Here is a 13,069-nt window from a genome sequence, read left to right on the forward strand (position 1 = left end):
TGTTTTATTGCCCGTTTAGGTTTTAGGAAGCACCAGGCTGGGTCAAATTAAATCTACAGGACAAATATTGGTGCTTGACAATAGGTAATTGGCCTGATAACCAACCCAGGGCTGTCAGAAATAATTTGTTACTCACAATTTTGGAGTGAGAAATGATGGGGAAGAGAGTCTGGGAGAAATATTCGTAGTATTTCCCAAATATTCATAAACCAATAGTGATGTGTGAATGTGTCCACGTGGCTAACACTGGTGGTCACTCTTAAACCTGGTTTAGACTAAGTTTTCATGCCCTGCCTTTACAGTCAAGTGCTCAGGATCACCTGAGATCAACCCCCTTGTATACAGCTCAGATGTCATTTTCCATGTTGCTGGACATGAGCCTGATCTAGAGAGAAGCATGCAAAGTGTAACAGAGCTGCCCCCATTAAACACCTCTGCCATGCTGATGGTCCTTCCTCCAGACCTGCCTGAGAACAGTCCTGCCAGGAGATTCCCCCATGCCTTGTCCAGAGCTCACAGCTGTCGTCCAGATTTTGTAGCACCCAGCAAACCCCTCTGGGATGCTGTTTTGCTGAATTAGATCAGAGCAGCTCATGCAGGGAGGATGTCACCATTAATTGCTATCAGCCCTCTGTGGAATTGGATGGCTTTACAAACAGTACACACGCATAATGAAATCCCTCAGTGCAAACTGACCTTCTTTTGCTAGCAGTTCTTCCTGGTCAGTGCTGGGGTGGGGGAATTTGCTGAGAACACTTCAGGGGTGTAACGTCTGAGGGTGACAAAGCAATGCCAGAAAGCTCGAGCCAGTAACATGCTGCACATCTTCAGCAGGCATTAAAAATGTGCTTGCCTGACTCTGCACCTACATCTCTGACCTTCCTCCCCTTACTTTAAGGTTATAAGCGATCTTTTGTCTGTATGTGCTCAGTACCTTCAAGCAGGACTTTACAGGCACTGGGGAAAGACAAATAAATACAACAACGCTCAATAAGTGGTTCCTTCTCCTCTAATAGCTGTTCCATGTACAAGATAATTTACTCATTGCAAGGAATTGAAACCAGAAGAAACCACATTCCTGTATTCTTTCTGCTTATCGTAGACTAACATGTTCCACCTGGATACCTTCAGAGCAGCCTGAAATTTTAGGCAACCTCTTAGTTAAGATCCCTGCTGTGGCAGGAAATTTATTAAGCAAGAGACTCCACCTGCCAACGGCATGACGGATCTGCACAAGTCTGAGGATGAGCACGTGTTTTTGGAGGGCTATTCTCTGCTCTGTGGGGACTTACTTAGGCTGCAGAGTGAAACGCGATGGCCACACGTGTTAAATGAAGGCATGAATTACTCAAAGAGGGCACAGTGAGTCGGGTTTTAGACACCTGCTGAGGTGAACTCAGTAATCCCCCATTTGTCTTTGACAGCCCTTTGCATCTGTAGCTCTCAGCCATTTACCAGGAGGCAAGTGCCACTCTGACTTTGCTGAAGCCTGGGAAGGTGAAGCAATGTATTTGTCCCCCACCGAGTCAATGACTAGAACCTGCCCAGGAAAATAAGTAAATAAATAAATAAATAAATCATGAGCTGGGACGTTGGTTGTGGGATTGTGTCTGCAGGCTTTAAGGCTGGAAGAAAACCCCACTGGATCTCTGTAGTCTGGCGAAGTTACATCACGCATCCATTACCCTGAAGGAGAAAAAAAATCTTCCTGAAAAGTCTCATGATAACTTGTAGTGAAGTCTCCCTAGATATCATTATTCTCCTATGCTAACACATCCTTTCTGACAAGACTTCAGCCTTTGTTTTGTAAAGATGCCTCTGGAAAGCCCCATCCTGTTCAATTGACTCAGCCAGACTAACCACCGACTCAGCTATAAACAACAGTTTTATGAAATGAAGATGCAAATCAGACCATCATGCTCAGTGCATGACCTGCTTGCAAACAGTTGTGTACCTGCCCTGAATAAGATTCACCAATATCACGAGGAAAAAAAAAAAAAAAAAAAAGGCTTGCAAGATTTGAACATCCATGAGAATTCAAATTGGGTACACTTTATTCTGAAATGCGTACTCTGAAAAGCATATTGTACCACAGGATAGAGGCTAGGGCTGTGATCTTGAATCGTGTCACATTCAGTGCTTGCCAAAATTTGAGGACACTGTGAAAGTAATAGCTCAGGGGGCTTCAGTCCCTAATTTCTGGTCTAATAATACTTCCCCTATCCCAAAGCTAACCAGTTACACCATGTGCAGGAGACAGGTCAATTAGTAGAGCTTTTGGTCAGTAGGTCTTAGCAAGTGTCTATAAAGAAGCATCAGAGATACCAGCTCCTTGTCTGTATCTTAAAGATAAGAGCAGGGAGCTGTAAGAACAACTGTGTTAAAGATTGTGAGGTCTCAGGGCTTAAAGGAGATCTTTAAGTACTTAAATTAGATACATATAAACCATAAGCTATACATAAATTTGGCTTTAAAATGTGGTAAAGATTGAGATTTTCTGCTGAGGCATAGCAAAGCAAATTTAGATCCAGGATGGTCTACCTCTGGTTGGGTCTGCTCAAACAGCTTGTCTCCTGTGCCTCCTTCCCCTTTTCTGACCTGGCATGGTCCTCATCCAGAGACCTCCTTCTGCACTGGACAAATTCTTTTTCCCATTTTCAGTTCATTTCTCATTTATTTTCCCTCAAAAGGGGAAATGAACAAGACCTTTCACCATGTACCTTCCTATGACTTCAAGGCTGGTATTTGACCTCCATATGCTGTTGAAAGCATGTCCAAAAGAAGGTGACTCAGGAAGAATGTCAAGAACCCTTGGGACAGAATCATCTTTATTCTTCCTATTAACCTGATCCTAAGAAGACATTGCGGGCATCCTGTCCCTAAGAGAATAATTCATTATGCATTTTCTTGGAGAGGCAAGGCACAGTGAGGCAGCGTAACTGGCCATGGCTGCAAAGTTCGAAGTGCACAGATTGTCTGCATCTCCTGGAAAAGGTCAGTCTGATCTCTGTAGAAAGCAGGGAAAAAAGAACTTAAGCGTGCACACATGTGTGGAGGGAGGGTTGTCAAAAATGCAGGGAGTATTGTTCATGCCTAGCATTTATTCAGTCAAAAATGTAGCTGATGGGAACCTATATGGACTGTCGAGCTGAGGCACTAAGTGTATTGCTTTGAATGTGTTTTTATTGCTGACATTTTAAAGCAAATCTTACTGGCATATCAAAATACTTCCAATGAAAGCTGCCATTGAAAGAGAAGTCATTATCACTTCAACTGGCGCTGCGTTCGGATGAAGTGAGAGTGAGCTAAAATGGAGAGCAATCCACTGTAACGCTCCACATGCTGGTGACTTGCATCTGCCCTGTCCACTACTATGAAATTTTCTCTTCTTCTTCAAGATCCTTGAGAAGAGTGTGCAACATGTCAGAGCTCTCCAGTGCAGCGGTGAAAGCAACAGTCCTGACAAAGTATTTTCTAAGCCAGATCTGGCCATAGCAGCCCCAGAGATAGAAATGCAGCCCCTTACCTGGGGAGGGTGATGTGGCAAAAAAAAAAAAAAGGAGCAATTTAAGATAGGAAGCAGGTTTAAAAGAAATCCAACTACAATTGCAATGTAGATGACTTGCTTTATGTCGCCAGCAATGACCAAGTCAGCAGCTGGGGTTGACACACAGAGAAGAAATAAAATGTCCCTGTCCTAGATTAAAAAAAATGATAATAAAAATAAAAAAGAAAAGAAAAGGCAAATATAAAGATAAATAAAAAGCAAAAAAAGCTAAGATAAGGAAGGATGGAGTATTCTGCAAGCATGTGCAGGAGGCAGGTGGCAAGGGTGGCACAATCCCAGGCAGAGACATCTATTTACCTCTCTATCTACGCCTCAAGAACGGATCAGCTTCTCAGCCCAGATTTGACTAAGTAAGGCAGGCTGATACTCAGCTTTCTGAGAAAAATTTCAGCTAGTGCCTTAAAGGCTGTCTTCTGTCCAGCAAGGTGAGATACAGATCTCATCCAGAGCTTGTAAGGAGCTTATATACATATATAAATATATAGATATGTAGTTTTTTAACTCCCCTTGCTCCACCTTCCCTCCAATCATTTGACTAAAGGTTTCTGGCATTGGCCAACTCTTCTAAATCTTGCAAAACCCAGTCAATTAAATACGGACCTTTGTAGAACATAACCATTTCCAGAAGCCCATATCTGCCAAATAAAAGTTTATTGTTTCCTACAAGGTACTTGAGTAGAAATCTCTCCAATTTGGGCACTGTAACAGGCTCCCCAGGGCTGTTCTGTGTGGAGCCAGGAGCTGGACTCATTAATCCTCATGGGTCCCTTCCAACTTGGGATATTCTGTGCTTCTATGTTTCTGTAATAATGCAGTCTCAGAATACCCTGGATAATCCAACAGGTCCACCATATCTGACTCACTACCGTTCTTTTTCCTCTTTGAGGAGGGAATTGCTGACATGTTTCATACAGAGTCATTTTCTTCATCTCTGTGTTCATTTGTGGCCGTTGCAGTACGCTTTATGAGATCTCAGAGATTTTATAAGATTCGTATACATATATATACATATAACTCTGTAATATTTTTGGCACTATTAATTTTTGTATCCATTCACCACAGTATAAATTACAGAAAGCTATGATTTGAATTGATCTGTAATTCCCAAGCCTTCTTTCAGTGACAGTGTTAATAACTTGCTGCAATCTCTTGTCTTTTGCCATGGCCTCCAGAAATGTATTCCCTGTTGTGTCTGAGATGAGAGAAATCTCTTCCAACAGATTTGCGTGTGATACGTGGCTCTACAGACAGTCTCCATGTACGGGCTCATCAAATGCTCTCAGGAGTGTGCCTGCTCTCAGCTGGTGTTTTCCTGCTTTGCTCGCTGCTCTCAAACCACACAGATGCAGCTGGAAGACGGAAAGCTAAACAGCCCTCTGCTTTCTGACAGGTGAGTCTTCCCTAGCTGAATATACTTCTGTAACAGCCTCTGCAGCAAAAACATCCCTCTATGAATTACGATGCTATTTCCAGAGGGTTTCTGAAAACCAAGGCCACCAGTCTGCAAAGTACACAAGGGTTTTTGTCACACTGCCCCGAATCATCGACAGAGGATTTACCAGCCATGTGGATCACCTCCAGGTGACACAGCTTGCCAGAACTCAGGTGCTTGCTTTCTTCACTCTTTCAAAAGTCCCTGTCCAAGTTGGCACTCTTGTTCCATTTTGAGTTCTTCTGCATAAGAGCCCAGAAAGCTTGTCACCTCATTTCATTCCAGGAACCAACCTCCACAAAATCTTTCTTAGCTATTAAAGCAGCTTCTCTGGCTTTGGCCAGAGTCAGTGTGACAATTCACTTATAGTTTCTCCCAGATATCTCACATTTCTGATTTTAAATTATACTTCTCTTGCCATGTCCTATTTCATGACCCTTTTCTGGGTCAGGAAACATTTCTTTTGTTGTCTTCTGCTTTTGTTGTTCTTCCCTGTCATCTTTCAGGGTATCATCAATGTGTATTGCAATGTCCTCATTTCCTTCAAATGATTTTTGCACTTTCCTGTCAAAAGTCTCAGGAGCAAGTTAAAACCCAAAGGGAACTCTGTACAAGCAACATCTCCCATCAAGGTCATTGAAAATGCAGACTCTCAAAGTCTTCTCGGTCAGGGCAATTTGCAAGGACCCAAGAGGGGCAGCTAACAGCATAAAAGAAAATAGATCCCCAGTCATTGTCTTGGAAACCTCTCCCTCGGCAGACAAAGGAAAATATTTTCTCTGAATATTCCTGTTGAGTTTATTGGGATCTAATCTCAGTCTGAGGGGCTTGTCCTTCTTTCCTACTGCTCCCGGGGGCAGGCACATTGCAGTAGTTTCTATTTTTAAAAATGATACCAGAGTCAGTAGATAGCCCAAGCCCTTTTAATTTCTGTCTCATGAACAGAGAAGCATTTCTGCAGGCTGCAGCTCTGAGTGCTTAGGATCTGACAGCACAAATTTCTATGCCTTGTTCACCAATGACATTCAAGATGTATCAATATTATTTTCTTTTTCTTGTTTTTTTTTTTTTTTGTTTGTTTGTTTGTTTGTTTGTTTGTTTTTATTTTCAACTGGATTAACCCTTTAAATCGACTTACTTACAAGTCATAACCTCACCTACTTGTTGACCCACCTGCACTGCTGTTCAATTTTATTTTTTAATTTAATAAATTTTTAGCTTTAGCTTAACTCTCTTCAACCCAGAATTCCTTTTTCCTGGTCTACGATTCTTTGCAGAGCATCACTTTGCTGCTCCTAATACCACCCGCTGTTTCACATTCTTTAAAAAGTGAACCTGAAAAAGGATTTATAGTGGAAGATAAAATGAAAATGAAAACAGAAAAAAAAAAAAAAAAAGAAAAAAAGAAAAAAAAAGAACTTGCTGTGTCTCTTGGTTCCTTAATGTAGTCAGTTCTCAAAAGGAAGTTGATGGAATGAGGCAGGAGGTGTGGAGAAGAACATCTGTGCTGTTGATCCATTTAGGGACAGGTACACATGCTTAAACTGGGGACAGGTGTGTATCTGATGTGCACATCATGGCTTTATCCTTCTCTGAGAAAACGAAGAGCAGGACCCTAAGCTTCTGCTGCTGCCCAAGCCAGGACACGTGGTGGATGATGAGATGGGCTGCAGTTCCAAAGAGATAAAATACTTTGAGGACCTTTTTGGGGAACACCTCCCAAATGACAACCAGGTTGCTTCCTGTCATGTCCCACCCCACTCTTCATGGATGAAGAGTTGTTCCCTTCAGATACTGCTTTAAATCCCCCCCATTTCTCACAACTGCTTACACAAAATTAAGCATTCCCAGGGGTTGCTGGAGCCTGTCAGAGTGTCTGTGCATACCAGCTACAAGAAGTGGCAGAAAAGTAATGTCCTTGGCTTCCCAACCCTTATCAAGAATGTGGTTCAGGAGGAGTGGACAAAGAAATGCCCTTTTTAAGGCAGCAGGAGAAGGAACAAGGTGAAGCATGGACCGACCAGGTGGATGAGACCAGCGAGGTGGGTCAAAGGGTGATGATTTTATTTTTCCGAGTCATTTGGCAGAGGTCCACATGCTGTACCCATGAGAATGGTCTCTGTGCAGTCATGGCGAAGTGGGTGCTCATGAATACTCAAAAAGGACTAGCATGGCACATTTTCAGACTAGAAGGTCTTTGAGGGTCTGTTCTACTCTGGTACTGTTCAATATTCTGATAATGAGTCCAATGAAGGACTAGAGAATAGATTTATGTAATTTGTGGCTGACAGAAGACAAGAAGGGGGTCACAAGCAATTTGCAGGACAAGACCGGAATTCAAAATTATGTTGATCCATTGAAGACAGTGTCTGAAAGCAGGAGGATTGCACTGAGCAGAAGAAGAAGTGGCATTGGGCAGTGCAAGTACAAGAGAACAGGATGGAGAAGTCAAGCTAGGGAACAGATGGCTCACCAACGTTATGGGGGATGTGACCATGGGGTGGGAGGTGGTGTCAGTCTGAAAAATAAAATGCAGCAGGATGCTAACCAGAAAACACAAGTTCTGGGGCATGTGTGGTGCATATTTAACACACAAGGCAATTATCCTGCACTTCTCAGCTTCAGTGAGCTTCAGCTGGAGTTCCAGGTCCACCTTTTTGGTTAGACAACACATGTTAAGGAACATGACAAGATCCCTGAGGAATTTCATCAAAACTACAAGTGTTTTTGCAGGCCTGACCTGTGAGGAAGGTCTGAAAGAACTGGGTTTGTTTAGTTTAGGAAGACAGTTGTGAAGAAACAAATCCAAGCACTCAAATATGTAAACAAGACAGTTCAGAAACGGACAGTGATAGATCGCTCTCCACCGTGGTGGGATGTAAGATGAGAAGTAATTTAGAGTAAATGTGCAGCAAGGGAGATTTAGTTAGATATTAAGAAAAATGTTATATGGAAAGTTAAAAAGTGGAACAGATTACGGAGGGTCTGTTTAATCCCCAGCAGTGGCATCATTTACAGAAGAAGCTGTCAGAAAAGGCTCCTGTATCCTCCCTTCCCTGCTGGAGCAGAAGGCCGTGCACAGGCCTTGCTGCGGTCCCCGCTTGCTTCCTGTTCCTACGGTCATGTCCAGTTGTGGTTGCTGAAAGCCTTGTGGTTTTTGTGTGCTTGTAACGTGAGAACAGCCACCTCAAAACCAAAGAAACCACACTGGAGTCGGGCCTGAATGTCAAGTGAATAAAGTCCACGTGAAGTCTCTCACAAGTTAAGCTGATGTTAGTCAGCAGTAACCGTCACTGACGGAATCGAGATGGAGGCCTGAAAAACCAAAGCTGAGAGGCAGAAACCCTGGCAAGGCTGTTGTGAAAAAGGGAAGTGGCTTTTCCTCCTCTGAGGGTAATGTTGCAGGCTGGTGGTTAGGGACTCTCTTGGGAAACAGAAGGAATGGTCTTGAAAGCCCTCCCGTGGGGGAAGAGGTGCAACCGCTACCCTAACCATGAAAGACAAGCACTGTTTGAGACTGAATGCAGAGTTAGGCATGCCCTGAGCACGGCAATAAGGTCCCTTGGGAAATTTAGCCCTTTGGATTTTCCTGGAAATGATACACAGAGGAAGCAGGGGCCTACTGGCTCAGCACAGGGCTCTGCAGGATATGGTGGAGACCTCAGCACTGGGCAGGGTGACGAAGCCCCAAAGAACATCCAGGTCCCGGGAAACATGGTAGGATATCATCCCATTTATATTTGACTTCCAGATCCATGAGTGTTTCTGCCTTGTTCAGCAAATAAATATGTCCAATTCTGCCCAAATAAAGCTGCCCATCTGAGTGGCTTTTGCCTGCTTGACCAGGCACTAGCACAGCTACTGAGGGTCTGTAGCTAACTAGTGGCTACCACCAAACAGTGACACTCTGCCACCAAAGCAGCAGAAAGGTGGTTTCTTCACTTGCTGAAGGTCTGTGTCCTCCTTTGCCATTCTTTCCAGAGAGATGAGGTATCTGCTTATCAAGGGAAAGCGGAGCCCAATTGTTCACTCTGCACTGTCCTTGGCCTCAACACCATCTCTGCGGGCTTGACCTTATGGCAGAACACACAGCATCCCCATGTACACTCCTGCCAGCTGCAAAATGAACACAATGCCTTCAAAGACAGATGACTCAGTACATGAAGTTCAGCAAGCTCTCCAAGGGAGCTATGATGCCCACTAAATCAAACAAACCTAAGAGCACGTCAACATTGCTGGTTCAGCAGGGGCCAGGACTCATTTTCAGATCACCATTCACAAAATATAGAGAAGCAAGAAGAAAATTATTATTATTATTATTATTTTAAATCTCTGGCACTTTCTGGATCAGGAAATCCAAGGATGTTGAGTTTGACCTAACTCCAGACTAACAGCTGTTAGCAGAAATGGACAGTATTAGCACCATGCTTTCAATGGTTTAAACAAACCCTTCTCCATCCTATTACACCACTACATGTAACAAAGAACTGAAAAAGCTTCCAGCTCTGCCTAGTTTGCAAAGCACAAGAATATCCAAGATGAACCAAGACAACTGTACAGACCTTGAGCATTCATTGCTAGGAATGAATCTCTCCCATTTTTAAAGGGTCATTTGTCAATGAACTCCCTTCTTAATGTGTGTCTTTAGAACACTTAAGTGACAGTGTGTTCTGCATTGCATTGTCATGATAGAGAACCCAGCCGTATGTCAAACAGCAACCATGACCCCTTTTTCTGTGATTAAATTCTTTTTTGTTCTATCCATATTTTTTTTGTATATGATTAACTGATGAATATAAAGGCTCTTTTTTATTTTTTTCTATGCAAGGGCTGAAGCAGTTTTAATCATATATAATTCAACACTTGCTATGTGATTTGCATTCCCTGCTTTAAGATGAATTTGGCACTAAACAAGCTCTCAATTATACTCCCCCGCCTCTGTTTTCTCTGGAAGTCACAAAATTCATTCAAACAAAAGCTAAACCCCCCTGAAGTTTTATGAAGATGAATGATGATTAAAAACAAGGAACAGAGATCCTTGTCTTGACTTTACAAAACCACAGGGTTCCAAAATACGTTCTCCAGTGGCACTTTTCCAGACAACCTTGGGTTCAAAGACAGAATTGTGTATATGTCTGTATCAGCCCAGGTCATTGCATCTATCTATCATCCTTTCTTCTTACGCCTAGCCTACTTTTTAGCTTCTGACACTAAATGTTAAACATGAAGGCTGGAGTTTGCAAGCCCAAAGCATAAGTGAGGCTGAACAAGGCAGAAACTGAGATGAGAGAAGGAAGCCAAGCTGAAAAAAACTGGTGAAGCTTCTGACTGAAGAGGAGAGGAAGAGATAAGACAGTGAGAAATTTAAAAGTAATGAAAGAAGCTAGAAGTTAGGTATGTAACTATATATATGCATTTATGTATATATGTATGCATTTAAATGTAAGTGTGTATATAGGTAGGCAATATATTTTATAGCATTGGTGGAGAATAGTCAACACAGAGCTGATTAAGAGAGGCAGTTCCTAGAGGAACCTAAATTGAGTGCTTGCAGTGAGGCATTTCTATGCCATCATTAACTACAGAGAGAGACTAGGGAACCCCACTTAGGTGTGATTGCCCCCTGAGCCAACAAGGCTGATGGGGGGAGACAAGCGCTAAACACAGTGGGAAGTGACAGAGGGAAAAGGCAGGTTGTATTCGAGAAGAGAAAAAGCAAAACCATTAGAACCTATACTGAAACCAACAATCCTCCACATTAAAAGGATGTTGAGGTTGTAAATGCAAGGATCCAAAGTGGGGACATGCTGAGTGTAATGCAGGAATAACCCAAATCCACCCTTCTCATCCTGAAACAGCATTGTGGTGTAGCCTATACTGATACAGCCAGATAGTAAACCCAGTCTGTGTATTAATACACCTTTCCACAAAGGGATGTATCTTATTGCGTGTATCTACATTGCCCAGAACATCAAGGGCTGACTGCAACTTAGGCCCAGAGGTGTTATTTTAATTGTCCAATCTGGGTTAGAAATCTACCTTTGGAAGCAATGCAGGCCTCGTTTTTTTAACTTGTGTAATATTCAGATTGCTGCAAAGAACAGTAAGAAGCAGCATTGCAAGATCTAAGCAGCTTTGGCAAGACTTTTCAAATACATCTCATAAAAGGGAGAGTGAAAGAGATATTTCATCCAGCTAACTGTTAGTAATAAAAGGCATAAAACCAACGTGGAGGCCACAGAACAGGGAAACACAGTGGAAACAATATGTGAGATAGAAAGAGCAAAGAAAAAATGGCATTGTCTCATGGTTTTTCCAAATCTGAGATAACAGATTGACTTTCCCTACAGATGCTGAATCCAGGCGGGAGGCAAGCCGAAGTGAGCAGAAAAAGAACCATGTGGGCAGCATGGTAAAAAAAATATATATATATATTCATGGCTAGAAAATAGAAAAAGGCAAATATTTAAGTTCTTTGTCATGGGGAGGCTGCAAAGTGGAATGAAGATGGAAGTCATCTTGTAACCATTTAGTCATTCCCATTTAAGCTAGATATCTACATTACTATATCCCTAGAGGAGCTGACATGTGGGTGCTCCTTGCCATTTGAGATGATGCTCTAGGGTATCTGAGACATGAATAGGACTCCAGATGTGACACAGTCCTAAGGGAAGTCCATGCACTTCTGGTGCAGCAGCTGAAAACTGAGCAGAGCACTAGGTGGGACAACCGTTCAGCTCTAGGCAGACCCTGAAATGAAGCTGGGGACATACAATACTTGGAGATTAGTCCTGGTCACAGAGGAGCAGGATGCTTGCTGAAGATGCACAGAAACAAAGCGAGATGGCGATGAAAATCTAAGTCCCGGGTGCCAGATGTGGCCAAACCAGGGATCATTAATTTCATTGGCCGAGGAAGTAGCAAGCTGATTAAAGAGGAGACCTCTGGCTTGTGTCACCAATTAAATAAAGCATCTGGAACCATCTAGCAAGAGTCAGAGATTGCCTAAGGTGGGACAGGCTTTCACAGTGCAGCAAAGTGCCAGCAGTGTCATCTGCTATAAACACCAGGTCTCCTGGAAAGCAACACTTCTGAAACACCACGGAAGGAAACATCATCCTAAAGTCACAATGTCTTCACCTGAGTTAGACCTGCATTTGTGGCAATTACATTCCTTCTGTCCTAGAGATCCCAGGGGATGGAAAGAAATTAAATAATAATAAGTTATTAAGCAAGGTTTGAACCTTCATGCTGAACTTTCTCCTTATGCCCTCCCTATTGCTATCCTGGAAATCTGTTTTCAGTCTCAACTCAAATAACCAAAGAAGAATTTTGCTGTAAGAAATGATCTTGTAATCCAAGATAACTTGATCTGTAAAAAGGTCTAGTAACTTGCTCAAAGGCTTCTGTTACTCTTGTAAAGCAAGAGTCCACCCAGAAACACAAGCAGAATCATAAAATTTAATTACTGGCCTCATGTTGGCAGCGGTACACATGCAATTATTTATAACACACTTTCTATGATTATTCATAGGTTTTGTATTGGGGTGGGGAGGGGGGAAGGTCACCAGGTTGCGAACAAGCCTGAAATTCAGAATTGCTTGCTGGAGAGAGCTGAGAGGAGATGATGATGAAGGATAATAGAAAGGATGAGTGTGAGGGAAATTGATTATGAAGGTTTACCAGGAACATGTGGGTTATTAAAAACTCTATTGCACATCAGTGAATTTCAGACCCTTAGATCGACAGGATCTTTAAAGGGATATCACATTTTCTGTCTTCTAATCAAGGTAGGCGACGGTGTGGTTGGTCTCTGTCCCCTGGTCTCATTTGACTGCAGTTGGCCAGTTTAGAGAAGTTTAATGTTTAATCTGATGTTAAGTGTCATGAAGTTTGGATAGACCAGAGGCAGCTGACAAAGCCAGAAGCAATAAAGTCCAGCATTCCTCGTAACAGCCTGTATAGAGTCCAGCTAATCGTAGCTCTCCTTGAATGGTGTTTGTTATTTCAACCTTTTTTTTTCCTCCATCATGGTACATCGAGGCCGCTCTTAACTCTGCGCTGCTCCA

General features: G+C 42.7%; 1 protein-coding gene across 2 annotated transcripts in view; it reads right to left on the reverse strand.

Moving 5' to 3' along the window:
• GFRA4 (GDNF family receptor alpha 4) overlaps nucleotides 1-13,069 on the reverse strand; it is a 64,854-nt gene that overhangs the window by 16,073 nt on the left and 35,712 nt on the right. The window lies entirely within an intron of this gene.

Source organism: Oxyura jamaicensis, chromosome 4 (genome assembly GCF_011077185.1).
Source record: "Oxyura jamaicensis isolate SHBP4307 breed ruddy duck chromosome 4, BPBGC_Ojam_1.0, whole genome shotgun sequence".
In the NCBI taxonomy this organism is placed as follows: domain Eukaryota; kingdom Metazoa; phylum Chordata; class Aves; order Anseriformes; family Anatidae; genus Oxyura; species Oxyura jamaicensis.